This window comes from Emydura macquarii, unplaced genomic scaffold (assembly GCF_026122565.2).
Source record: "Emydura macquarii macquarii isolate MOO-44397 ecotype Brisbane River unplaced genomic scaffold, CSIRO-AGI_Emac_v2 contig_237, whole genome shotgun sequence".
NCBI lineage: Eukaryota > Metazoa > Chordata > Testudines > Chelidae > Emydura > Emydura macquarii.
This window is the reverse complement of record NW_027130374.1, coordinates 63,718-88,517: the sequence shown is the minus strand read 5'-3', so window position 1 is coordinate 88,517 and position 24,800 is coordinate 63,718. Positions and strand designations below refer to the sequence as shown.

At 43.2% G+C, this 24,800-nt stretch overlaps 1 long non-coding RNA gene across 9 annotated transcripts in view; it reads right to left on the bottom strand.

Annotated features, from left to right (window-relative positions):
• The window catches only part of LOC137153350 (uncharacterized), a 55,939-nt gene that overhangs the window by 16,923 nt on the left and 14,216 nt on the right, over positions 1-24,800 (bottom strand). For 3 of the 9 annotated variants that reach the window (XR_010919763.1, XR_010919765.1, XR_010919769.1), the window contains exons 2-4: positions 6,325-11,283; positions 2,144-2,250; positions 489-664 (exon numbers count right to left, since the gene is read on the bottom strand). This is a non-coding gene — a long non-coding RNA (uncharacterized lncRNA). The remainder of the gene's footprint in view (positions 1-488; positions 665-2,143; positions 2,251-6,324; positions 11,284-24,800) is intronic. The other 6 variants (XR_010919764.1, XR_010919767.1, XR_010919772.1 and 3 more) reach the window with 6 other exon arrangements.

The window sequence follows — 24,800 nt, the reverse complement described above, 5'->3', positions numbered from 1 at the left end:
CCCCTTTCATGCTGTCTCAGGTTGGGCATCCAAAAAACAGCCACCCAAAATCACTACCCATTTGAAAACATGTAAGCCAATAGTATCTGCAGGATCAGATCTGAAGTCACAAAAACAACCCTACACACTGTTCTCATTGACACCCAGCAGAGGCCAAGCCTAGGAATGAACCGTGAAGACTGAACTCCCCTCTGACTAATGGAGGGAGATGCCATCCACCCTGCGCTAGAGCATGGGGAGCTTGTGCCTATACCTGCTCCTTTTCTATAGCCTGCCAGTTCTGCGCCTCTCATTAACACTAAATCACATATTCTCTATGTAAACGCAGGGGACAAAAAAAATTACTGTTATCGGAAGCAAACCATCTTCAATAAAAGGAAATTATGATGTACCATAGCAAAGCACTGGCTGTTTTCTAAGAAAGAGTTAATTGAAACAGTCACATTAAACTTTGGAAACTTGGCGTTACTCTTTTTTTTCCTACTCACTTATTCCGAAGAGCCCTCCTTCTTCTCCTCCTCCACAGCGCTACTCATGTCTCATTAAGTTCATAGCTACTAACTGTCACACCTAGCAACCGTTCCTCTGGCATGAACGAGTATGCCTTTCAGATTTTTCATCTCTTTCAAGATGGTCAGTTGCTGCTGCCAGCTTTCCCCATCACCTAATTTAAGGAAAAAAGAAGATCCCTTTTATAATGGGTATGTCCTCCTGAGATTTTCAAGTCATTGTTTCAGAAAACAATTTGTGGATAAAACAGATGCACCGAAGTGGTACATCGTAAGCCAGTCTTTTAAAGCGGGAACCATGTAGTACGTTCTAGTCTTTAAGATGGGAACTAGTCTAGTGAACTACTATTGATTGATGGGAAAGCATAATTCCTGAAGGTTAACAGTGCGACACATGGAGTTTCATGTCTCCACGGCATGCAATAAAATGACCTCTCGCCACTTCTCGATGCCATCAGTTTCATTTTGCCCTCAAACTTCCTGTTCTTGATGCTTTAACTAATTGTGTTTTCTCACCAACCACAACCCAAGGGACGGATTCTTATTGCCTTGCACCTTGGCCAGTCATCATTGCTATCAGTGCAAAGTGCATGTAATCAGAACAATAGTGCCTCACTATGCACAGAATAAATAATGACACAAGGGGAAGGCAAGGGGAAAAAAATCAATCTCAAGGGTTTTTAGAAAGCTGACAAAGATGAAACCTTTTTTTCTTATCTTCAGCCCTTCTTGCTTCTCTTAACTCTGAGTTCCTTGCTTGTTTTACCTAATGTATGCCATTATCAAACTGCACCTAAAAGTGTGAGGGGAACAGAAACATTAGAAGACAAAAAAAGAAGAGGAGGAGGAGCAGGAAGAGATCACATCAGGACAATCCTTATGAACAAACAGACGAGGACAGGAAAATGAAAAAAGAGGAATTATAATTAAGATTTGCATGTTGGCTTGAGACCATGTTCTAATTTAGACATCTAAGTAATTCAGTGTCTGCAAATCTTTGCCTAATTTTTTCACTCCGAGGCTTTCATCAAAAGAAATCCCTCTCTCCCACAAAATGTGTTAAGGTCAAGAATTATTTCTTACATTCTTAAGTGTCATAGCTATGGCAGAGCCCTTTTGTTACCTCATTAAATCTTGCATCTGCAATACGAGAGGGGAAACTGTGTTGAATGAAATATGAGCTGAAGCCTTTTAAGAAAACAGAAGCTGCACACTCACACATTAAAGATTAGAGGGCACTTTAATCAGTCTTGTACTGTTCATGCTCCAAGGTCTCTGACCGCAACCAACGATAGAGCCACAGAAACGGAGCAGAGCCAGAATGATTTCACAAAACAGCAACTTCAGTTAGTTAATGTATTAATCAAAAATGTATCCAGTGCAGTAGCCAGAGGAGGGACAGGACAGGGGGAAGAGGAACATCAACAAAGTGGACTAACATTTACAAAAATATAATGAGGCTGCAGAAGAATGTAATGGCTCATTTGTTTTCAGTCGCAGTTGAATTACCATAATCATTTATTTTACCGCATGTCAGTAGGAATTTGCAGTCAACTGTTTTAAAGCAAAATTCAACTCAATACAGCAGAGACGCTGTTCGGTGTCAGAGGCCTACATGCATTCCAGCATCTTACCCAGTCTCCTTTCCTGAGAGATGACTCTCTGATAGCAGGTGCTGTTCTTTTCAAACTCTGTGCCTTGCCTGGCACCTTATGTATGATGTCCATGAGGTCAGGCTGCACTGGGGAAAGGGAAACATTAAAAAAAAAAAATCACAACAGTTCATGATTCTGCAATAGGTTAGCAGTTGCCCGGGAAACAGAAACCACATGTGGGCAGAACTCACCCTAACCAAGTGAGTGTGTGCACGCACACGTGCACAGTATCTACCCACCCTTCCCTGAGAAATAAATAACCAATTAGATCCATCTGGAACATTGCTGCTGAAAAGTTTTAAGCGAAAAACAGAGGGTGGGTGTGGAACCTCCACAAACATTTTTTTTTTTTTCACGCTTTTCAGCCAGCTCCAGCACCAATAATGGTCTGCACATAACACAGCCTCTTTCAGCACCAAAGGGCTTCATGGACACTAAAACCCCTTTACAACACTCTGATCACACGAAGGACCCTTAAATTGGGCAGAAGCCACCCCTGAGAATCAACCCCTGCACAGGGGGCCTTCCTAGCTGGCATAAAGACTCTGTACTGGCCCAGTGTGGACAGTAGACTAAAGGCAGGGCCACAGTCCACTGTGTTACAGCTATTTCATTCTTCCCAGGGCCCAGAGGGGGCCATAGAAAGCAGAGTGTATGTCAAAGTATCCCTGAGGCTGCTGTAATTTACACTGGGATCCATATAGACTCCTGAATGACCCCAAAATACAGAGGCAAAGGTGGCTTTAAGTGCCCCCTCCCCTCCCCACCCTCCATCCATTCCCAGAAACAACGTTAACTGAGAATCAGACTCTAATTTTCCCAACACCTCTGTGAGGAAATACTCCCATTTCACAGGGGGGAGACTGACACAGAGGAAATGTGAATGACACCCACAGTAATATAATGAGTCAATAGTACAGCCAGGCATAGGACCCGGTCGCCTGGTGTTACAAGTAGTGGCATGTACAGAGAACTGAACTGGGTGAAGTTCTGAAGCTTGGAGGGAGATTTCCACATGTCCCCCTCTGCTGCTAGCTAGGACTCAGCCACTCTGTGGCCTGACTCCCAGTCTTCTCCTCGGCTACAATCACTAGATCACACTGCCTCTCTTCGTGAGCAGCCTCATAAACCGAGGCTGAATATGAAAAGAGAGAGGACAGCCATTACTATTTTCGTTTCAGTGAACTTAATGCTGGCGAAAGGCGACAGATAGCATTTGATACTCCAGCATTATCTATCCACAAGACAGGAACAGACTGTGACAATAAAATCTTCCCACCTAGTTCCAAAGTTTCCAGAGGGAGTTTTGCTTGAGTAAGGACTGAATAAAAACAAAAGAGAATGCCCTTAATTATATTACAGCCCAGACAGGGCTCCTACACGTATATTCATAGCCCTACTACTGGGATACAGCTAATGAATTAAAACAACATAGAGCCCTGTTCCTGCAAACCTTACTCAGAGTAGTAATCCTAGAAGCCAATAAGACCTCCCACGAATAGAGTGACCAGACGCCCCACTTTTATAGGGACAGTCCCGGTATTTGGGACCTTGTCTTATATGGGTGCCTATTGCCCCCCACCCCGTCCAGATTTTTCACACTCGCTATCTGGTCACCCTACCCATGAGCAAGGGTTGTAGGGCTTTTTGTCCCAATCTATGCTAACACAACAACAACAACAAGAGAGCCAGCATTTCCATTCCAAACAGGCCATCAGTCTCTACTCCTGGTTCAAGTGTAAGCTGTTCTCCAAGATGCCAGCACATCTACACATGTTTACCTTGGAAATATCTAACTGGACAGAAAGATCAAGATGAAGATTTCTTTTTAACTAAGTAGCAGACAAGGACGTAGTTTGGCCAGGCACTAGTTTGTTTGTTTGTTTTTTTTTGGAGAGGGGTGTGTGTGTGTTTTAAAGACAAAATTTTAAGTTTTTTTAAAGAAACATGGAAAGAATTGAATGAAGTTTGGTATTTTGAGGCAGAGTGGAGTGGGCAGATTTTTTTTTTGAAACGATGGAGATATTTGAAGACATGGCTGCTGCGCAAGTGTTGAAGTCACATTTCAAAGTAATCTCCCTCATGCGTAACTGCTGCACCGAACCCACATTCGTGCATGATTAACCCTTGCTGTGCCAAGTGGTTTAATAGGGCTAGTCGTTTCAATTCACGTCCATTTTTGTTAGGGAAGGTCAATTTTAAACAAGCAAGCAGCTCCTGAATGACCAGAGCTTGTCAAATGGAGTCTTTAGCTTGTACTGCCTTATCCCCCTACCAAATAAAGGTCTATTCCCTTGACCAGGCCAAGAACATAGAGCTGAGCGCAGAGGCACCTTGCACGGGTCAGAATCTCACTGCTCAGGTTGCAGATCAGCAGTAGCGTTGCCTAGGCCAGCACAGTGGAAAATCTAGGGGAGTCATGTGGTTGCAGCTGCATTTGTGCTGCTCCTCCTCCTCCTCTCTGCAGCAACCTGGAAGGAGCGCCCACGGAACACGGCTCTGCGGCACATCCATCTGCAGCCTCCTAATGCCCTGCCAAGCCCTCCCGTGCAGGAGTCAAATGAGGAATGAATACGGCCCAATATGCTTTTGTTGGACAGGACAACCAAGTAAGAAACTACGATCCACTGGTCACAGATCATAACAGCATCATTCTCATTTGTCTCATACCATGCCTAGAAAGAATAAATGACATAGTATGCAACAGCAAGCCCATGCTACCGCGCTTCACCGCGCCGAGATACATCAACTCATACGGCATGCAAGTTCACCCTACATTTTACAGCCTTGCCACAGGGAGCCACATTAACCCACTCCATTTCATCTCGATGGAGAAGGTAAAGAAGGCTTGAATAACTTTGCCTTACTGGGTTCAAGTCTAAGGGGTCAAATTCAGAGCCAGATTGTGAGGATGAATTTCCACTCATCACAGGACTGAATTTGGTCCTGAATCTTTCACATTGTGGATTGTTAATTAAAATATATTTGCTGGCATCTCCTCTCCAGGCTCCTGATTTCAAAGCCAGGGGGAACTCAAGGATGCAGTGTTAGCATGGTGATGTTTCTGGATGTGCCGGTTACCGGAGCAATATTTTCTTATCGTCTCCTGTTTGCATGTTGATTTGAAAGCTGCTGCAACCCTTTGGGATAATGATGCTGCTATACAGTTTTCTTTTACCATTATTTATAGGGTGCTAAAGTTAAGAATTCCTGGGCAGAAAAGCAAATAATCTGATGGGCACAGGCACCCAGAAAGGAAAAGACTGTTTAAGGTAGCACATGTATCTGTGTGAGGAAGGGGAACCAAGCCACCAGCGTCCAAATGTTGTCAGTCTAACGCACATGCCATTGGCAGCTCTGACGTGAATGAATGTCAATCAAATATGAAGCCAGTGGCTATATGAGGAGAAAACTTCTAACCTATTTGCACCATATAGAAAGTGTTGTGCTCGGAGATGAAAGGCTGTATTTAACTAGTAACTATCTGCTTCTTGAAAAGCTCAAGGTCTGAATCATGCTGTGTTGGCTTGTTTTTTTAGCAGACAAACTACCACATAGGTTTCCCTGTGGGTGGAGAGGCAGCATTGCCATCAGAATTAGCAGCTGGATTCCTTTCCCGTGAAAACGAAGTAAAAACGACAATACATACTAGATTCGTGGGGCCCAGAGTTACTTGAAAATAGCAGTGGCTTGTGCAAATGGAAATATCTGAACAAAACCAGGGATCGGCCTGGTCAGACAGTCGAGTGGCAAGGGACGGGGTAACTAGCACTAAGAACTCACACGTCTCTATGCTAACTAGATGGTCACTGGCAGAAGCACAATCAGCACCCGAGGAATTCAAGTGATCACAAATATGTGAGCGCATACGCAAATACGGATGTTTTATTTATGTATTTATTTGCTTGTTTGCACAGGTGCAACTTGGGAATCTATGTTTGAAAATTTGCTCCCTATCACCTACCAGTCCAGGAAAAAGGTTTTTTTTTTTACCAGCTCTGAATATCAGCTCAGAAGATTTCAAAATACTCCCAAGTCTAAGGGTCACTTACATTTAGGGTTTTGGTTTGGCCTGTTATAAAAGTAGGGATCATTTGCAAAATTCAGAGACAGATGCAGAGTTTGATCATCATCAAAATGCAAGGACATGATTCTGTTACCTGTGAGTGGCTGATGGTGAGACAGCAGAATGACCTTGCAGGAGGTGATCGGATGGTCCACCCTGCTGTGGAAGGTCTCTCTCTCCAAGCATGAGCACAGTTACTCCAAGATCTATCTCTGCATAAATTACATAAACACCATCAGCATGTCTTAATACTAGTAAAACAATCCCATGAGCCGACATTTAAGTATTCATTGCTCTTTTCTTTTTACAGCAAAAACTGTAGGAAGAAGGGAGGGCAAGAGAAACAACAGAGTACATTTTCACCTCTATAAACTAGGGCATCTCTGCAACTCAGAATTAGCATTTTATATGGGAACCCTATAATCAGGCACATCTCCATACGTAAGTGTCAGCTGTAGCTGACCACTGCGGCATACGTCCCAACCCCAGGCACCAAAGATTGGTAATCCCTGGCCACACCCATACAAACTACAAAAGAACACCATGCACAGGGTTAAAAAAAATCCCAAGGCAAGATTTGGTTTTCTCGATGGTTTGGGGGTGATTTCTGGTGGGTTGGGAAAGGGGAAAAAAAATCTAGTATGTGCATGTTTTTAATAAATGTACCCAAATAAGTAAAAAAACCAAAACATTTTCTCAAAGAACGTAACCTCCTCACAGCATCAGCAAAGCTCCGGACACGTAGCCCAATGCTGTATTTATACCACATGGAAATTAACAGCAGCAGCACTGCAGGCTTAGAATCTCCTCTGCAAGCAACAAAATGGCGAGGGGCGCTGTGGCCTCCATTTGGATTCCTTTGCTGCTTAACAGGGTGGGAACGACGGATGCCGATACCACTTCTGCTTTGGTTATAGTTAAACTTTACTATTGATGTCAAATTTGTCTCGTCTCTATGCATTTCCATTCAAGCCCTCACCATTTCACTCCATAAAACAGACACCACCATCACCAACAAAACAGAATGCGTCACAGATGTAACACGACCATCAGCAAAAGAAGTGCAGGAAGAAATCATGGCCGCCTCTTCAGTCGGAGCCCTGCTCAGATGCAAAAGGACGACACAGGAAGTTCTGTGGCCTGTGTTATACAGGAGATCAGACTGGATGATCTCGATGGTCCCTTCTGGCCTTGGAATCTAAGGGAAACATTACGGTAATGCTTTCAAATGCATAGTGCCTTCCACTGGAGGGTCGGAACATGTTTTACAACAGGGTCCCAAATTGTGACTCCGTGCCAGTGAATACTCCAAAGGAAATCAGTAGAGGTTTTGCTTAAGTAAAGACCAAATGATTCAGCTCATTAATGAGCAAAGCCTCACAATACCCCCACCAAGGCAAATCTGATAAACCCCATTTTACACAAGAGGAAGCCAACGCACAAAAAAGTAAAGTGACATGACCAAGGTCACACAAGCAAGTAAGCGGCAAAGCCAGGAATAGAAATCAGAATTCCTGACTCCCGTTCAGTGCTTAATCACTAGACCACTTTTGACCAATCGCTTGTTCATACCTCTAATACACTTACATTAGTAACGCCAGTCACCTGATCCAAATGAGTCCGTTTTCCTCATCATCCTCCAGAAAAATGTCATGTCTCTATAACTGCCTTATTTCAGACGATCCCTTGAACCCCACAGATTTAGCTGCTGCATGTAACCTCCATTCCCACATGAACAGGTGTTTAGCAATGCAGTTAAATTAAAGGTTAAAATAAGATAACAAAAATGAATCACAGACGCAAACATCTCTGTAAGCAGGTGGGCACTGAGAACAGGAATAAAAATGAACCGCTCTCCAGGCCTGAATACGGGTGCTCAGAAAGGATGCTTGCTCTTTGTTGAGTGGATGGGCTGCCAACCGTACCTCCTTCTATAAATCCAATCCCCAATGGGAGACCCCCAAGAACATGACAAACACCATTAATGGGCACTGTACATTGCAAGTGAATACAGAGCCCCTTGCAATGACAGGTGGGAAATACAAGCGGCACCCACATAGACGACATTCAGCAAAATTGACTTAACCCACCATCCTCCCAAGCAGCAGCTCTTAGCCAAGCTGCTGCCTGTATAGAACTCTCTCGGCTGCTGCCTTGTAGAAGTGCACCTGCAGTACTGTGCCTAAATACGTAGGTTTCTGTGTCTGTTCGTCTCACTGCAAGGGTCACCGTTGTTGCTGCTGTTGCTGCCATTCTGCTGCTCTTCAGAATTGGCACTGCAGGAAGCAGAGACGCCCAGAGAGCCAAATCCACAGAGCGAGGGATCAGCAACTCAGCAGGGGCAGTGGCAATTGCAGTAAGAAAATTTTAAATTCACCGTGAACCTTGGCAGAGGGGGAGAGGCAAAGGAAGTAGAAATGGGCACGAGGAGGGAAAGAGGGGAGCAGAGCTGTTATCCCCTCCTGCCTGTTATTTTCCCTTCTCCTGTCTCCTACCACATTCCCCTCTTTGGAAATGGTCTCCTCTCTCCTTTTTACTGCCCCACGGCATTGAGCTGGAGGTAAGAGAGCAAGGCAGATGCCCTTTAAGACCTGATGAAATCAGTGTTGGGAGTGTATGTGTGCGTGTATCTACGTCATGTAAAAAATCAGGAGGCACTTTAGGAGATAAACGACTATAAAAGAAATCAAGACAGCAAACGCAATATACTTGATCTAGTTCTAAACCCAGTGATTGCTGCTAAATCACCGTACTTGGGTCTTTCGATGTTGGTGAGTGAGTTATACATTAAGTGCTTACACCCCACATCTTTGAAGTCACTTCATGTGAAAAAAGGATAAGGAATAACTCTCCCTGCGGAATGATCAAGCATGTTACTACTGCTCTGCAGAAACTGGATGGCTTCTTAAGCCAGGAGACCCAAGCTCAAGTGGTTTGTCAGCATCAGCAGAACTTCAGAGCAGAACTGAAATCTTCATTGTTGATCACTTCAGGGAGGTAGGGGAGGGTGAGAAGATAGCAACACTGGTTAAGAAAAAATATCCTCCTGTTTGTCTTGGCCTCCTTACCGTCTCTTCCGGATCCCTCCCAGACCTGTGCTGTTGGTCTGTAACAAGAATTTAATATCCTTAGAAGGAGGGGAAAGATACATAAAAGTCTATCACTTTCCTCTGGTCTGTGGCCTGTAATAGTGACACGTCACTGTGGCTTATTTTACAGCAACAGGAAACTCACTTGTCACTGAAGTAATTCAAGCTATGAAATATTTGGTTCTGGCTGTGTTATTTGCATAAATAATATAACAAACCACCTCTGAGAGTGTGTCACATTCTTCCCTTGCAATGTGTCAGTCATGCAGTGTGACAAAAAGCGAGAGAGAGAGAGATTTCAAATGCCTGCCTCAAATAAAAAAGGAAAAGAGAAAACCCAGCTGATTTTAGTCACAAAGTATTTGGAACTGCTTTGAAGCAAATGAAATCAACATTTAGATTTGATACCCTGCCCTCAGCCAATCCAAGAGAGCTTTTCACCTGCCATCACCCTTTCTACCAATAGGATCAAGTGTTTAGACTCAGAACCCTCCCCAGCCAATCGTGTGCAAGCTCAGCCACTTAGTTAATGATGCAGCAGTACAGGGAAGACTATCACATGTGAGCTGGAAGGCTGCCAACATGGAGACACGGAGAGAGCAAGGTAAACAACTTTCCAACGCCAAAATGATGACATTTAATCCCTAAACCCTAGCTTCCCTTCTCGACTCATCCTTAACCCCTTTCAGCTGGTCTGGAAGCCTCTGAAAGGCACTGTGTACCTGTCCCCCTGATGCTTTTAAAAACTGGACGACATGCCCTGCAATGATCACTGCGTCACCATTTACCACTTTCTGAACTACGCAGTGACAAACCTCCAAGCTTTAACATGCAGAGTGTCTGTTAATCCCTGCACCAAACCCTTGCCGACGTGCCAGCTTTTAAACAGGTGGGAGGAAGGATTTAAAAGAAATCTTAACAGCAGCCTCTGCAAAGTTGCCATCGCCCTCCACGACCACCACCCCCATCTGCATAACAGCAGCCCAGGCAAGAGTGACATTCGTGCCACCTGTGCCATCGTTTCATTCAGAAAACGGCTCTGACGCAGAATGGTGCTGTAACATCCACCCAACGTAATAATAAAACCATGCCGGGGTTTGAACTTAGGGGTGGGGGGGGGAAGAACCTGTAAATAAATAAAATAAGATGCAGTTCGAACCCGAACCCAATCCCAATCAAACGGTACGTACGTGGGAAAGACAGACCTCGAGCCGAAGACCTCTGCCCGTTCGACATCTACGCAGTCCTTAGCCCTTCGCTTGCTCGCTGTGCAGCGCCGCAGAATAGAACGTTCCAGAATTTTCCACCCGTTAACCCTTTCGACGCCCGCCCGCCCTCCCTCCCCGCGGGATTAAACGCGTCGTGTCTCCAGCATCGTCAATGGGCGAACCCTCCAGTATCAATTAAGCCCAAATACATTTTTAAAAAATTAAACTGGCCAGTTGCAGGAGCCCGGTCCATGATGTTGTTATTACTTCTCCCCCTCTCTTGCTGCCTCTCTCTCTCCCCCCTCTTGCTGCAGCAGGGCTGTTGCTAGTAGACCTATCGAGGCAGCTTGTTCTCTCTCTCTCACACTCACTCTCTCTCTCAGAGCTCTGTGACGCAGCTCAAAATTCTCCAGGCTGCTCCCTGTGTTATAACAGCGGAACTGCAGCTTTCCCAGGAGAGCTGATGCCAACAATGCTAGGGCCAGTCAAATCAAGAAAGTAAGTCACTGCTGGACTCTGCACCTCTGCCTATTTCTTTTTTTTAGTATTATTTTCATTCATGTTCCTTACCTCAGTTTCTTTGCTTCAGTTCCAAGACTCTCACGCTTGCCTCTTTTTCTCTGCTGCTTAGTCACACCTACTAGGTTAACTCTTTTGGGCTCGGTCGTCAGCAATACAAATCTCGAACAAGTGCAACTGACTTCATGGCTGACTCCGTGGTGGTTTTTCTTTTTAAACCAAGGTGAATTCTCTCTCCTTCCTAAAAGAAAAAAACAACAACAACATTCCAGCGGCATATTAATGCTGTTTGATTAACTCTTTCGGGGTAGGAGACACTGTTTGACTTTGGGGAAGTAACACCCTTTGGCCCAGCTCCCACAAATGCTTACGTATATGTTTAACTTTACGCACAAAGGGACTACTCACTTGGGCAAAGCTTTGTGTAAGCATTTGTAAAATGGGGATATAACTGGATGTCCCTCGATGGCTTTTTTGGCAGCAGGGATGAAACCGGGGACCTCTGGATCTGAAAACATGAGCCTCAACTGTCTGAGATAAAAGACCCAGCTGCATCAGCCTTAAGGCTGTAGCAGACTTATCAACCTCTATGTGTTATAACAGCAGAACTCCTAGCCACTAGGGGGAGACAGAGATACACTACGTAAGTGTGGGTTACGGTAAGTACTGGAAAGTTGTAAGCTCTTCCCATTCCATCCAAACAGACTTCAAAAATCTGTTAATGGGATTAAGTGAGGATTTGTGCCCAGAGTGGAGATTTTGAGACTGCCTGTGTCACCAGCACAGCTAGTCACAGGCCAAGAATCTTCATAACATCTAAAAACATCAGCACAGCCGTGCATGAGTTCGGCAAGCAAAACATTCCAGAGGCTTGGACACAGCTCTGCAGGCAGCAGGCGGAAGGTTAACCCTAGCGAGTCATAGCTAGATCCAGTGTTCAGCCAAGAAAGCTGGGCTCTCAGATTATTTATCTTCAAAAACTCGGGAAACTTGGAGGAGGAGCAAAGGCAGACATAGCATTTGAGCAACCAGGCAGCTGCGTGGAGGCCAGTGAAAAGCCAATAGCATATGAAAGAATCTATGCGCAAGAAAGAGCATCTGTGTGGAAAGAATTAAATACAAAAGACCACCATAAAATTGATACACCTGCCATATTAATACCAGATTTCACAACTGGTTGTGAGCTTTGAGTTTTCAGTACAGCTGAGTGAAATAACCAGTATTTTTTCCTTCAGAGTCTGAGCTATTTTGGGATTCCTCTGTACTACACTGAAAGTGGCACCTGTTGCACACAGGCATGAACAAGAAGAATTGCAAGCTCACAATTTACAAAATAAAACTCTGCCAAAAGATTCAAGCCACAGAAGCCATCTTACGCTGGGGGAAAGGCATTGGCCTGGGGTGAGGAGCCTGGCCATCCCCGATCATCAAACAGCCAGAATCCAATACAAGAAACATAGGAGATGTGTTGTACCTGCTGTAAAGAAAAACTGAGCATCCAGATCTGTGTGAGACCAAGAAAGGTCACTTTTTTCCATCAACTGGATGCACTGAAACGTAGTTTCATACAGAGACAGACACACGGTCACCTATGAGGACTGCACTGGGACATTCATCGCCAAAGACATAGGTTTCTGCTGCTTGAGCTAAAGAAGATGACAGAAAGGAGCACGGTATTACAGCTGCTGGAACCAGCCATTCGAAGGAGACATTGTCCCATGGACACTATCGCCAGTGACATACATGATGTTACACAGAAAACACTGAATACAGTTTGCCAGGCTGGTTCCACCTACCCTTCTGTGTCTCATGAACCCCACTATCTTCCACGCTCAGACCCTGACTTCTCCACTCCCTCTGCATCCCACGAGCACCAGAAGTGTGCCACATGCTGTACAGATATGTATGAAGACAAAGTCCCTGTCCCCAAAACCTTATCATTAATATTTGTTCTATGGTAATGCCTACTGTTCTCCCCCGCCCCCCAGACTACAGATCCCATTGGGCTAGGTGCTGTATTGAACAGATCAAGGAAAAGGGCAGGACAGCAGCAGAAAGCAGGGCAATGTTGTACTCCTCTTCGCACCCATTGGGTCAGTGCCCCAACGTTTAAGAGGTGTGGATTGGGGAGCAGGGGAGTTTTGGTGGATTTCTTATGGTTTATTTGGGGTGGAGGGAGAGGTTGGTGTATTTACATTTTTGTCTCCATGGGGAAAGACCTTTCATTTTAAAATAACCAAACATGGAACATTTCTGGCACCGTGACAGAACATGATTATTTTATATTCTGGCAGCACCAGAGGCCCCAAGCAGAGGTCAAGGCCCCATTGTGCTGGGTGCTGTACGGACACAGATAAACAAACCCTGAAGAGCTTGCCACTCAACTAAAAACAAGAAACAACATGGAGCTGCAGCAATCAGAAAGAACGAGGCGGGATGATGAGGATACAGTCACCAGATCACACTGTTATGTATGTTAGCTATCACACTATTGGACACATTCAAGTTTGCAATTTTCTACAGGCGTCATGGTAGAAGTAGTGTGATGCCTCTTATCAGTAAACGTGGCACGATTAAAGTTCTTCATATGCTAATTAATCAAAAACATTTCTGGCATTTTAAATTCCCCCCCCCCCCCCCATGTGTCATTTCTCCCCAACCCCAACCACAGCAGCAGTGGGATTCCATAACTCCAGATTTCACACACCAGCCCTTAAGGATCTCACATCAGACTTCCACCACATTACAGTGGTATTGTGGGTGACGTAAGAACCTAAATATGCCTGCTGTGCACTCACTAAGAGAGGCCTTGGTCTGATTTTAGCAAGACCATGACTCCAGTGGTACAGTAGATAACTGCACAGGACTTTCATTTGCCCACTAGCAAAGCCTTAGATCATATTACAATTTAAATCTCTCTCGAGTACAGGAAACTACAATTATTAAAATCAGGGCAAGTCCTGTTTAACTGAAAGCCCAAAATCAAATAATCCAAGGCCTAAGCAGTGCCAGATACATTCCTGCCCAAGCATAAATGGAGAGGTGCAGCTGTTGGGTATGTATAACCTCATGACCTCAATCTCTGTGTCAAAGATGTTGCAGCATGGTGCCTTGGGGAACAGTAGGTTGTAAACTGAAGAAGACGGAGATCAAAAGAGAATGGGGAAAAATGTGTAACTTAATAACAATGCTTAGTACTGGTATGGCTCTTCCACTCTGCAGAGTGCTTTCCAAACATAAACACCATTAAAATGTTGTGCCAAGTTAGGGCTACATAGTCATTGCCAGACTATATCAAACCAAGGATCCCTCTTGTCCAGTCGCCTATCTTTGACAATGGCCAGTACCAGCTGCTTCAGAGGGAGGAAGACACAAGAAGAAAGCTGGGTGGGAAACAGTATTGCATACCGTGAATAGTTTTGAGAGTTCAAAAGATGTTCCCATCTGGAATCAGGACAAAAAGTCAAATCTAAAAAATTTTCATGAACCGAAAATCCAAAAACAATTTCAGTTCAGGTCAGAACAACTGAAACATTTCGTTTTGATTTCGACCCCCCCTTCCTTCTTTAAAAATTATAAATGAACACCCAATCAGGCAAAGTGAGCTTTCTTCACTTGAAACAGAAGCTGTCAGAACAATGTGGCTTTTAAAGGAAACGGATAGGAAATTACACAGTTTTAAGATACGATAGTAATGACCACAGAGGCATGGAGATGACCATGGAAACGGTGGATATTTACTTGAGCATAAACAGTAGTCTACAAGAAATATTTTACAATGGACTACATTATATTGTATTTTATTCCAAAGTGATGGAAACCTAAACTCCATTTGGCAAGTTACCTGCAACTTTTTTAGAAATACAGTGAGTGGTAATGGGCCAACATCCAAATTGACTCGGAGAAGTTCGTCTTATCAAACGTCAGAGAAACTGGTTCCTGTAAGATTTCCAGTTCCTCCCAGAGTAAGATACATCAAAAGCAGTAACAATACCCGCCTGTCTAGTCATCCCCACCCCCAGGCACATACACTCTTCTCCGTTACACTCACAATCTTTTATTTCTGCTCATGGTCACCACCAGGAAGAGCAGTCCTGTACGCAAATGCCAAAAAAAAAAAAAAAATAGACACACTTGCAAATACTCTTAAAGGTCTTGACTTCGTGCATCTGCTTGTGAGCACACAACTAACTACAACCACAAAATTGACCCACACCATTTTGCTACCTGTGCACTGTTCAGAGTGTTTTATGCATTCCCCTTGTGCCTGATTCACAAAGATATGCTACGGTTCCCAGATAGAAGATTAGATGCCGAAGGCTAAAATTTGACCCTAGTTTAGAGAAAACACAGTCCTACAATTTAAAGTCTAAGCAACACAAGCTGAAAGCACCACTCTCTCCCCCTCGCTTTCAAAGAGATGGCAATGAATTAACATGCAGAGTACTTCAGAGAAGAGACCACTTCCCATGATGGTGTTGTGTCCAATGGCACTTAGCATCTCAGGATAACAGCCCTGTTCATCATTCTACTTTACACCTTGCAGTGTTTGCACTGGGCGGTTAGTAAAGGAAGCCCAGCTGACAGACAGAAGGGGGCAGGAAAGACACTGCCCCCCATGTCTCCTCCTACTCAGAAGAGAAGTGGAGGCTGTTCAAAAACTGACCCTCTCCAAGCCCTGAGAAGAATCTGAAGGCGGCTGGAAAATTTGGATTTTTGACAGAACAAATGTTTCCATGAGACGTGACTGCTTTCCGTGGAAAGTTCTGATCTTTTGTTGAAAAGCCAAAAGGACTGAAAAACCAAAATATTTTGATTTGAAAACATTGGTGCAGTGCCTCAATGGGAGCTGTAGTTTGACTGCCTCATGTTGCGGCTGAACTACATCTCCCACGATGCCCCAGGGCCAGGGAATCCCGTTATGTACTGCCTCCCCCCTCCAAGAGGTGAGACTATGGCGCACCATGGGAGATAAAGTCTCATTAGGGAGTCTGGCCCAGAAAGGAGGATAGGAACTTGAGGTCCTCGAATTTCAACTCCCATGAGGCACAGTGGCAGTATTTCCAAACCAAAATATGCTGGTTTTTGGATTTCTGCCCCAAATCATAATTTTTTTTGCATGGAAAATTGAAACAAAAAATTAATTTGTTTTAGTTATCATCCATGGAAGGGAACATCATTTTCTGATCAGCTCTATCTCAACTCACCCTTGCAGCTTTGAAGATAGGAGGGTTATGAATCTGACTAGGCCTGCCCCTCCCACAAGGAGGAAGGGAGGCCTGCTCAGACCTCCACTGTGGAGGGAAACAGGTCTTTTCACCCACCAGTGGAGCTCTGCCCGAGTTGTTTGGAGTGGATCCCCAGCAACATTCAACGCGAGTAAGAACCCAGCCCTTCCTAGCCTAGTCCAGCACTTTCTCCCTAAACCCCCCACCTGCCTTTCACAAGCACTAGAAGGACCTAATCCACTCCCCTCTAAGAAGTATTTGCAAACAACAATATGCTACCAAGGAATACAACAAACCAGACAACCAACTAACAAGTCCCTATCACTGTTCAATACACTTTAGTTTCCATTGCCTCCTATCGACTAACCTTCCACTGGTCACACTTTATATTAAGATTCCATTTATAAATACTTTATAAATCTGTAGGAAATAAATGTTTTACATGGTTAATCAACTGTTTGCATGACCAAGAGATCAACAGGTCACTTATAGCCATAGTTTATAACGATCTATAAAACCAAACGTGCTTACAACTAGAGCTGGGAAAGTGTTTTTGACCAAAACCATTTTTTCCCCAAAGCATTGAAGCATTTCCTTTTCTCAGTTCAAAGCATTTCAAAATTTCCTTCAGTTTTGTATTTTAAAATTTTTTTAAAACCACATAAGAATGCTCAAAATCAAAGTGTTGTTGATTAGCTGAAAATTTTTTTCAATTTCATTTTGAATTCAAATTCAAATGAATTTTCCTCTCAACTTTTCGCAATTGCCAACAAGCTGAAAAATCCATTAGCCTAAGTCTACTTACTACTCATGTCTGTGACATGCTTATGACATCTATTAACCATGTATAAATGGAAATTTAATATAAAGTGTGTCCCTTCAGGGCTCAATTTTCAGAAGTGCCGAGCGAGCCAACAACCACAATTAAAGTCAATGAGAGTTCCCAGCACCCCAGGGGCTGGGGGTGGAGGGCAGATTCCACATTTCCTTATCCGTCTTAAAAAACCTAACCTGCTTCGGTGCTATATACGGTGTTAATAATGCACGTATTGTTCCTGTAGGTTATAACCCACAGTCTTATCTACACTGGAAAAGTTCCACTGATGTCACTAGATTGGTTTTAAACTGATTTAACAGCCGTGCAGCTTTTCTAATACACACAAGCTCTATGTTACTGGATCGCTGTAAAGTAGGATTCCTATTTTACATATGTAAAGCCAATTCTTATGTAAAAACAAACTTTAAAGGACAAAGCAATCCTCACGCTTGCTGGTGCATCTGCAGACAGACACCGAGTCAAACTAGACAGACTTAAAACAACACCTCAGCTGGGACGTGGACAGGGCACCAGACAGCTTGCTGATATACTAAAAATAGATTAATCCCAATTACAGCCACACTTCTACTTTTTCAAGGCTTCCTGTTTCACATCCTTAGATGAAAGCCTGTGAATGGATAGGGTGGGATTATCAACTCATTGTGGCAGAAGGAAGGCGGGGCCTCATCAGACTCAGCTATGTTGCATAACTACAGGAACACACAGTCCTTTAGCTGAGCTAAACAGAATGACCGCACACTTCCCCTGATCCGGCTGCCCTTAGTACCATAAGAACTCTGATCTGAATGGACAGAATTCGCTTAATTCAATAACCAGGCTTTCAAATCCAGCCTTCCCTAACATTGAAAAACAAAAAGGTACAAAATAAACTCACCAGAAAGTAAATTTCCAATGAAAGTCTTTTTGTTTGGCTAGCCCTCAGAAAATAATTATCATCTTCCTATTGAGCTTTTTGAACCATCCTAGAGACTTTAACAGAGAATTCTAACTCTGCTACAGAAGTCTAGTATTTATACCCCTGGTTGAGAACCACTGGGTGAGAAAACAAGAATTCAGTTTTGTGAAAAACTTTGAAGTTTCAATATTAATTTTCATTCTCTATGGGATTAATTAGACCTTTTGAAATTTTTCCTGAGGAAAAAAAACAAAACAAAAAAACCAGGAATCCCCACCCCTGCACAGCCAATCGCCTGGTTATTAGGGTACGCACAAGACATATGGGGGACCCAGGTATATAGAGTCCTTGCTCTGAATTATAATCCTACATCCCAGGCAAGTGCCACTGGGCTACTAGCTAATCTGGGAGTCTCTCTCTCTCTCTGGATCTGAGAACCTTTACCCGATCCACTAAACCAGCATCGGTCCCTGCGATCTCCCTAACACAGTTTAGGAATGCAAGAAGCCAATCCCCAGTAACAAAAAGGTTGAGAAACATTGACCATACAGGCTCAATAAGGCAAGCCCCAGGAAGCTGCCATTTGGATTATTCCTCAGAGTCTGTGTGGGAGGGGGGAAGAAGGGGGCAGAGACTCTGAGCAAACAAGACAGGGACTTGGTTCCTCTATACTGCTTAACAGATGGCACTGTAATAACTTAGCAAATATGTATCCTTTACCTTCTGGACCAGGAGGCCACTCTTCATTGAGAGAGAGATGCACATTTAAGTATCTGATTTGGTTTTTTGTTTGTTTTTTAAATCTGCAGCAGCTGGTTTGGAGACAAGGTAGGATGTACAAAATGATTTCGGAGTTCATCAATTATTGCTACTATAGAACTCACTGTAAGGCCTTTATCCTATAAAGTCTTATCAATGAGCTTGACTTTATGAACACGAATAGACGAAGAGTTAAGCATGTATGTTAGTCTCTACCCTAAACTATTAAAACCTTGATATCTTGGGCAACCAAGTCACCCTCTCAATATGAGACCACACTGCAGAAAATAGGGAGGGGAACTGTTACCCAATCTCATCCACATGAACTAGTCCTTGTCAAAAAAATGGGAATTTTTCTTTGGCACACAAAAATTTCACAATATCATTCTCTCTTCTTGTTGGAAAGCTTCAAATTTGGAAAGGTTTCTCCCCAGCTGTAGTATCAGCAAAGTGAACCCATTCTTTGTCACTGACTCCAACCTGTGTGTCCTATGCACCTGTTGTCTCTTACCTTAAGCTTTGATTGTTAGTTCTTTTGGGAAGAGACAGGGCTTTTTTTTATTATACATTTGTACAGCACTTAGCAGAAGGGGCCCACAGGTGTTCCCAAAATACAAATATTTATAATAAATAGTTGTTTTTAAAAAGGATGCTGGTATAAAATGGGGATGAGAGAAACCTTCTCCTCAATCCCTCTCAAAAATTATTTCTAAATCAAGTCCTTCTAGGTCAATTCCCTCCTCAGTCTTTTTATTTTTTAAAATGCAGGCAGCTAATGTACAACTACAGGGATATAGCTAATGCTAAAAGGCATGATAGAAGAATACGTGGTACTTCCATAGCATCGTTCATTTGAGGACCTCGAAGTAGATGGTGAACTAGACATGACAGCTATGCAGGATGCTGAATATTGGGCTGCAGCTGGTAAACAAAAATTCTATAAAAAGTTTTTTTTTCCTGTTGGCAAGATTTGGTCATTTATCAAGACCAGAATCTGTTGCAAATACACTTCCGTTTGTTTTGAAACTTTTCCTTTCTCAAAAATTCAATGGAAAATTAGAAACAAAACATAAAAAAAAAAAATTAGCCTGTTTGTCATGCTTCAAAATATTATTTTGTTTCTCTGTTTCACCCATTTTGATTGGTCAATTTGATCGAATGGATTTTTTTTCCTCTTTCCAAAATGGAAAATTTATTTTAAACAATTTCCTTGGAAAATTCAGAAAATGAAAAACCCTACACATTTCAAAATAAAACAGACTGGAAAATGCTTTTAGATTAGCCAGTATTTCTGCCAGCTATGTTTCTGTTTTGTTTTTAAACTAGCTCCCTCTTACAGTGAGCATGACTCAGCATCCCCTTGTCCCCAGCCGGCTGAGCTGCAGATCACATTTCAGCCTGATGGAATGCTGACAGCCAGGTCCTATACAAAGATCTGGCTGGAATCCCCCAAATCAGAATCCAATATTTCTGCCAGTGCAAGAAAAGAGAACAAAAAAAAATGTACTGAGGTGGGGGGGAGAGGGGGAGACGATACTCTCACAGCAGAAAAGAACAAGTAAATGGCACTGATTTTTTAAAATTTGTTGCAGATCACCTTTAAGAATATACACCACAGAGGACACACACTTTTTCCACACACTAAAACAATGGTGTGAGCATTATTTGATTTCTCCAGTGGAGTTCACTGAACACAAAGCATTGCTGCTTAAAGTTAAATTGGCCTCATCACTCAGCTTTCCTACTGTCTACTGGCAAAGCAGGGAAACTAAGCCATCCTCCACATCCTCACCACTTGGACATAGAATTTACTTACAATGGGATTTGTAACACTTGCACATACAAATCTCAGTGCCCAGACCTCAATGCACAGATATCTTTCTATCATAGGGTTTATACTGCCATTTGTACTAGCTGAGTGCCTTCAGTGACGCTGTCTGGATTAGGGGGACCATTTATAATATTATTTTACCTCAATATTTCAAAATTAAAATAATTCATACAAGATAGGCCATGTCACGTACCATTAGAAAGGTTATAATTTGCTAAGTATGATAACGTTGTTTATGTGTATGTGTCATATTTGTATGGGATATTATGGATACGTTTGATGTATCTGCATTTCAACTTGTGCTATGTTTCTGGGCGACACCCCAGACAGGATGGCAGCAGCAATAAGCCTGCTTAATGGCCCATTAAGGGAACCCAAAGGTGGAAAGAACCCAGGGGCTACGCCTTAAGAGTCATCAGGATTTGCCCGGGTGACCTGGACTCCATCTTGTTTCTATGAATTTCCACAAGCCTCATGGCCAAGGGACACAAAAGGCAACTGAAGCTGTGAAAAGAAAGGACTGAGACCCATCCAGATACTGGATGTACACCAGAGGGGCTATACAAGCCTGCAAACTCCACAATTTTACTGAGAACTTGATATATATGGACTTTACCATCATTTGTATGTATTTGATTGCTTTGACCATATAACATTTCTAGTTTATTTTTTTCCTTTTATAATAAACCTTTTGGTTTTAGTTACTGAAGGATTGGCTGGCAGCATGGTATCTTTGGGTAAGATCCAAACTCATATTGATCTGGCAACGTGGCTGACCCTTTGGGGTCAGGAGAATGTTTTTGATAAAGAGCATAGAATTTTAATAACTTCTCTCTTTACTGGACCTAGTGGCTGATTGGGAGCCTGAGACTGAAATGCAGTAAAAAGAGGCTGTGTAGCTTCTTGCTTTCAGCTTCTTGATAACCAGTGTGGGGGATCAGAAGCACCATTTGTGACTGGTTGGTGAATCTAACTGCAGTGTTAGCCATCAGTTTGGGAGAATCTGCTCTCCTTTTGCAGCCCGCCCTGACCTTGGCATTTTCAGGTGACTACCCTCAGAACGGCCGAGTCACACCTTTATGTAAATTCAATAACAAAGTCCCTAGTGGACTTCATGGAATCTCTGGTACCTTTCGGGGTGAAAACCTGTTTAAGGCAGGGGGTTGATTTTTCGTTTTTTCTTTTTAGATTTTATTTATTTCCCTCTCCCTTTGTTTGGGTGGATGGTACAGTTGTTTTTTGGGTAGAGGAGGGTGTTAAGTGTTATTCTTATGGTAAGAGGCTTTTTCAAAAAGGAAGATTTTGCAGTGTTTCCTAAAAACACACTCTGGATTCACCTGATCTCATCTGGAAGCTTGTTCCATAGCTGGATTTCCTCAACAGAGAACGCTTTTGTCCCCTACACTCGCTTGCTTCATCCTGAGCTTTTAGATCTGCATTGTTCCAGAGGAATGCAGCTTCTGTGGTCATTCAGAGATTGAAATTTGGTCTTTCATACAGCTGATCAAGTAACTGGTTTGAAAATTAAAACCAAAGCTGTAAACTGGCATCAGAAGCTGACAGAAAACCAGTGGAGGGGCTTGAGCATGGTCCTGATGTGCTCATGGTGGCCTAAGCCATAGAGAAATTGGGAAGCCAGCTGGAGTCTGCACATCCTCTTCACACACAGCGTTGGACTCAGCAAGTTACAGTAATCCACCCAGGAAGTGACAAACACAGAGATCACTGTGGTCTTGTGCAGAAAGAAGGAACAAAGGTTTTGGTGAACTGGAGGTGAAAGTAGGTTATTTTAGATACTGATGCTACTCGCTCATCCGAGTTTAACAAGGAGTCAAATGGGATCCTGAGGCGTCCTCCCATTCTGACGAGTAGGGGCTGTGCACCTTCAATGGAAGGTAGAGAAAACATCTTGGCTAGTTCTTCAAAATCTTTCCTCTTGCTGACCAGCATCACTTCAAGCTTGCCTGTGTTCAGCTTGAGCCAGCTGCGCTTCATCCAAGAGTTGATTTCTTGGAATCATTCTGACATTTCAGTAGCAGCAGGGCTTGCATCTATTGAGAATGAGATGTGTAACTGAGTGTTATCAGCATGCTGTGTTGATAGCAGAGCCCAGGGTCTCTCTCCTAGTTGTCTCATAGATATTGGAAGAGAAGCGGAGATAGTATGGATCCTTGTGGAATTTTGCAAGTGAGTAGATTCCTTCGAAGCAGAGGGGAGAATAATTGGAGCCACTGTACTGCTGGGCCATCTGCTCCTGCTACATCATGTAGATATGTTAGCAGTTTCTTTATGGTCAAAGACTGCAGAGAGGTCCAGCCGTATACACATGGAGATTTCACCTGTGTCCATGACCATTAGGAGGTTTTATTTTAATGCCTCTAGAGCCACCACTGTGCTGTGCCCTGGTCCCTTACCGTGAGGCTTCCAGGATCATCGCTGATGTCACGTGTTGGTTACTATCTCAATTATTTTGTCCAAGAATGGGAGGTGGGAGATAGGACAGCAGATGGAGATATCTTCAGGGCAAGTGAGGGTTTCTTGAGAACTGGGAAATATTGTGTTTTTGAAAGGGTTTGGGAGTTGTGCTTCCCTGAAGGAGGTGCTGATTATTTCCGTTAGTAATGGACATGGTTGTTCTTCACTGACTTTTACCAGTCAGGAGGATCGTGGATTTGTTTCGCAGGCTGTTGCTCTAATATTTTTCAGGGCTTCCTGAGCTTCGATGCAGAGTGCAGAGATTTCAGTGCATGCATACACAGGTCTCGGCGTACAGACATTGCATATCACAGGTCTCAGCATACAGACATTGCACACACATGCAAAACCGTATGCAAACAATTGGCAACCAGAATCTGAAAAAGCAGGCTTATGCTTCACGCAGAGTCTCATTCTTCAATATTCAGAACATGACTAACCCAAAAAATGGAGGCTAAATAAGGAATTAAGATTTTGGGCACATCAATGGGTAATAATAGGTCGGACGGCAGCAGCAGGATCTTTTTGCTGTATTCTTTCGGTAGGTCAATTTCTACTGATCTCAATTCCATTTTTCAGACAGTTGCACACAATGATTCCTGTTTAGTAAGTTTCAGGAAGTAAACCTACAAATGATGAGTTGGGTGGGGACTCAGGGATTTGTGGCAGCCATCATAAATGATTGTGTCAGGTGTGCGTAAAATGACAGGAGACACTGTGTTTCATGCGACAATGGCCTGGATTGACCTGAAGCCCTCATTTCTATAAAGAATTCAGTTTATCTTGGTTACATAACAGAACTGCACAATCAACCAGCAGTGACTACCCCGTTTGTTACTGCTGAACCTGGAATCCTCATATCTGGCAGTACTTGCACCTTTGAAACATGCCCACCAGAGTTACATTCCCTTGCAACTGGCAGGTCCTGTTTGGGCATTATCATTTCTAATTTAAATTAAAAAAAAAAAAAAAAAAAAAAAAAAAGAAGAGTTGGGCTGGAAGGGAGGAGGAAGAAATCAGAATGCCATTACAGTTCATACACAATACTCGCTCTCAGGAATATGATTAGTTACTTGGCAACCAGAGAAAGGTGTGCCAGAGTAAACGGGACACAAATACATGCATGCTAGCTTCAGCTATGGTTAGAAAATGGAGGAGAGGAAGGTGAGAGTTAGTCTGACTCATCCAGTTTTGTTGTGGAATGGTTTTTAGAAGAACACACCTGGCAACAGCCTCCCGTGGATTTTAATGCAAAGCAGGGTCCTTCCACACCGTTTCTGTGCGCTTCCAAACATTCACTTCATGTGACACTGTCATACCAAGCAGCTAAGACAAAAATTGTATACCACACGTCAACAAGTTGTGTGTATAGTGACCCTCCACCTAGACGGAAGCTTTCCTGACCATGGAAGAAAGGTGATCTGATACCATGCTGATGAGTGCAGTACAAATTCCTAGACATATTGGACTAGTTTGATAGAGTTTACTTTAGGCAGAGATTCAAGAGACACTGTCAATTCAATTTCAGCCCAACAAGTAAGGTTTTGTAAATAAACAAAGCCCTTAGCTTTTACTAAACCTAAATCCTTAGAAATATGTTACAGGATTCAATTTTATTGTTTAATTCCACCAAAGAAAGTTAAAAAACAAAACAAAATTTTCTTCTGCTATACTTCCACCCCAAAAATCTCAGCACTGAGGACCTGAAAGCAAAAGCAACTCAGTTCA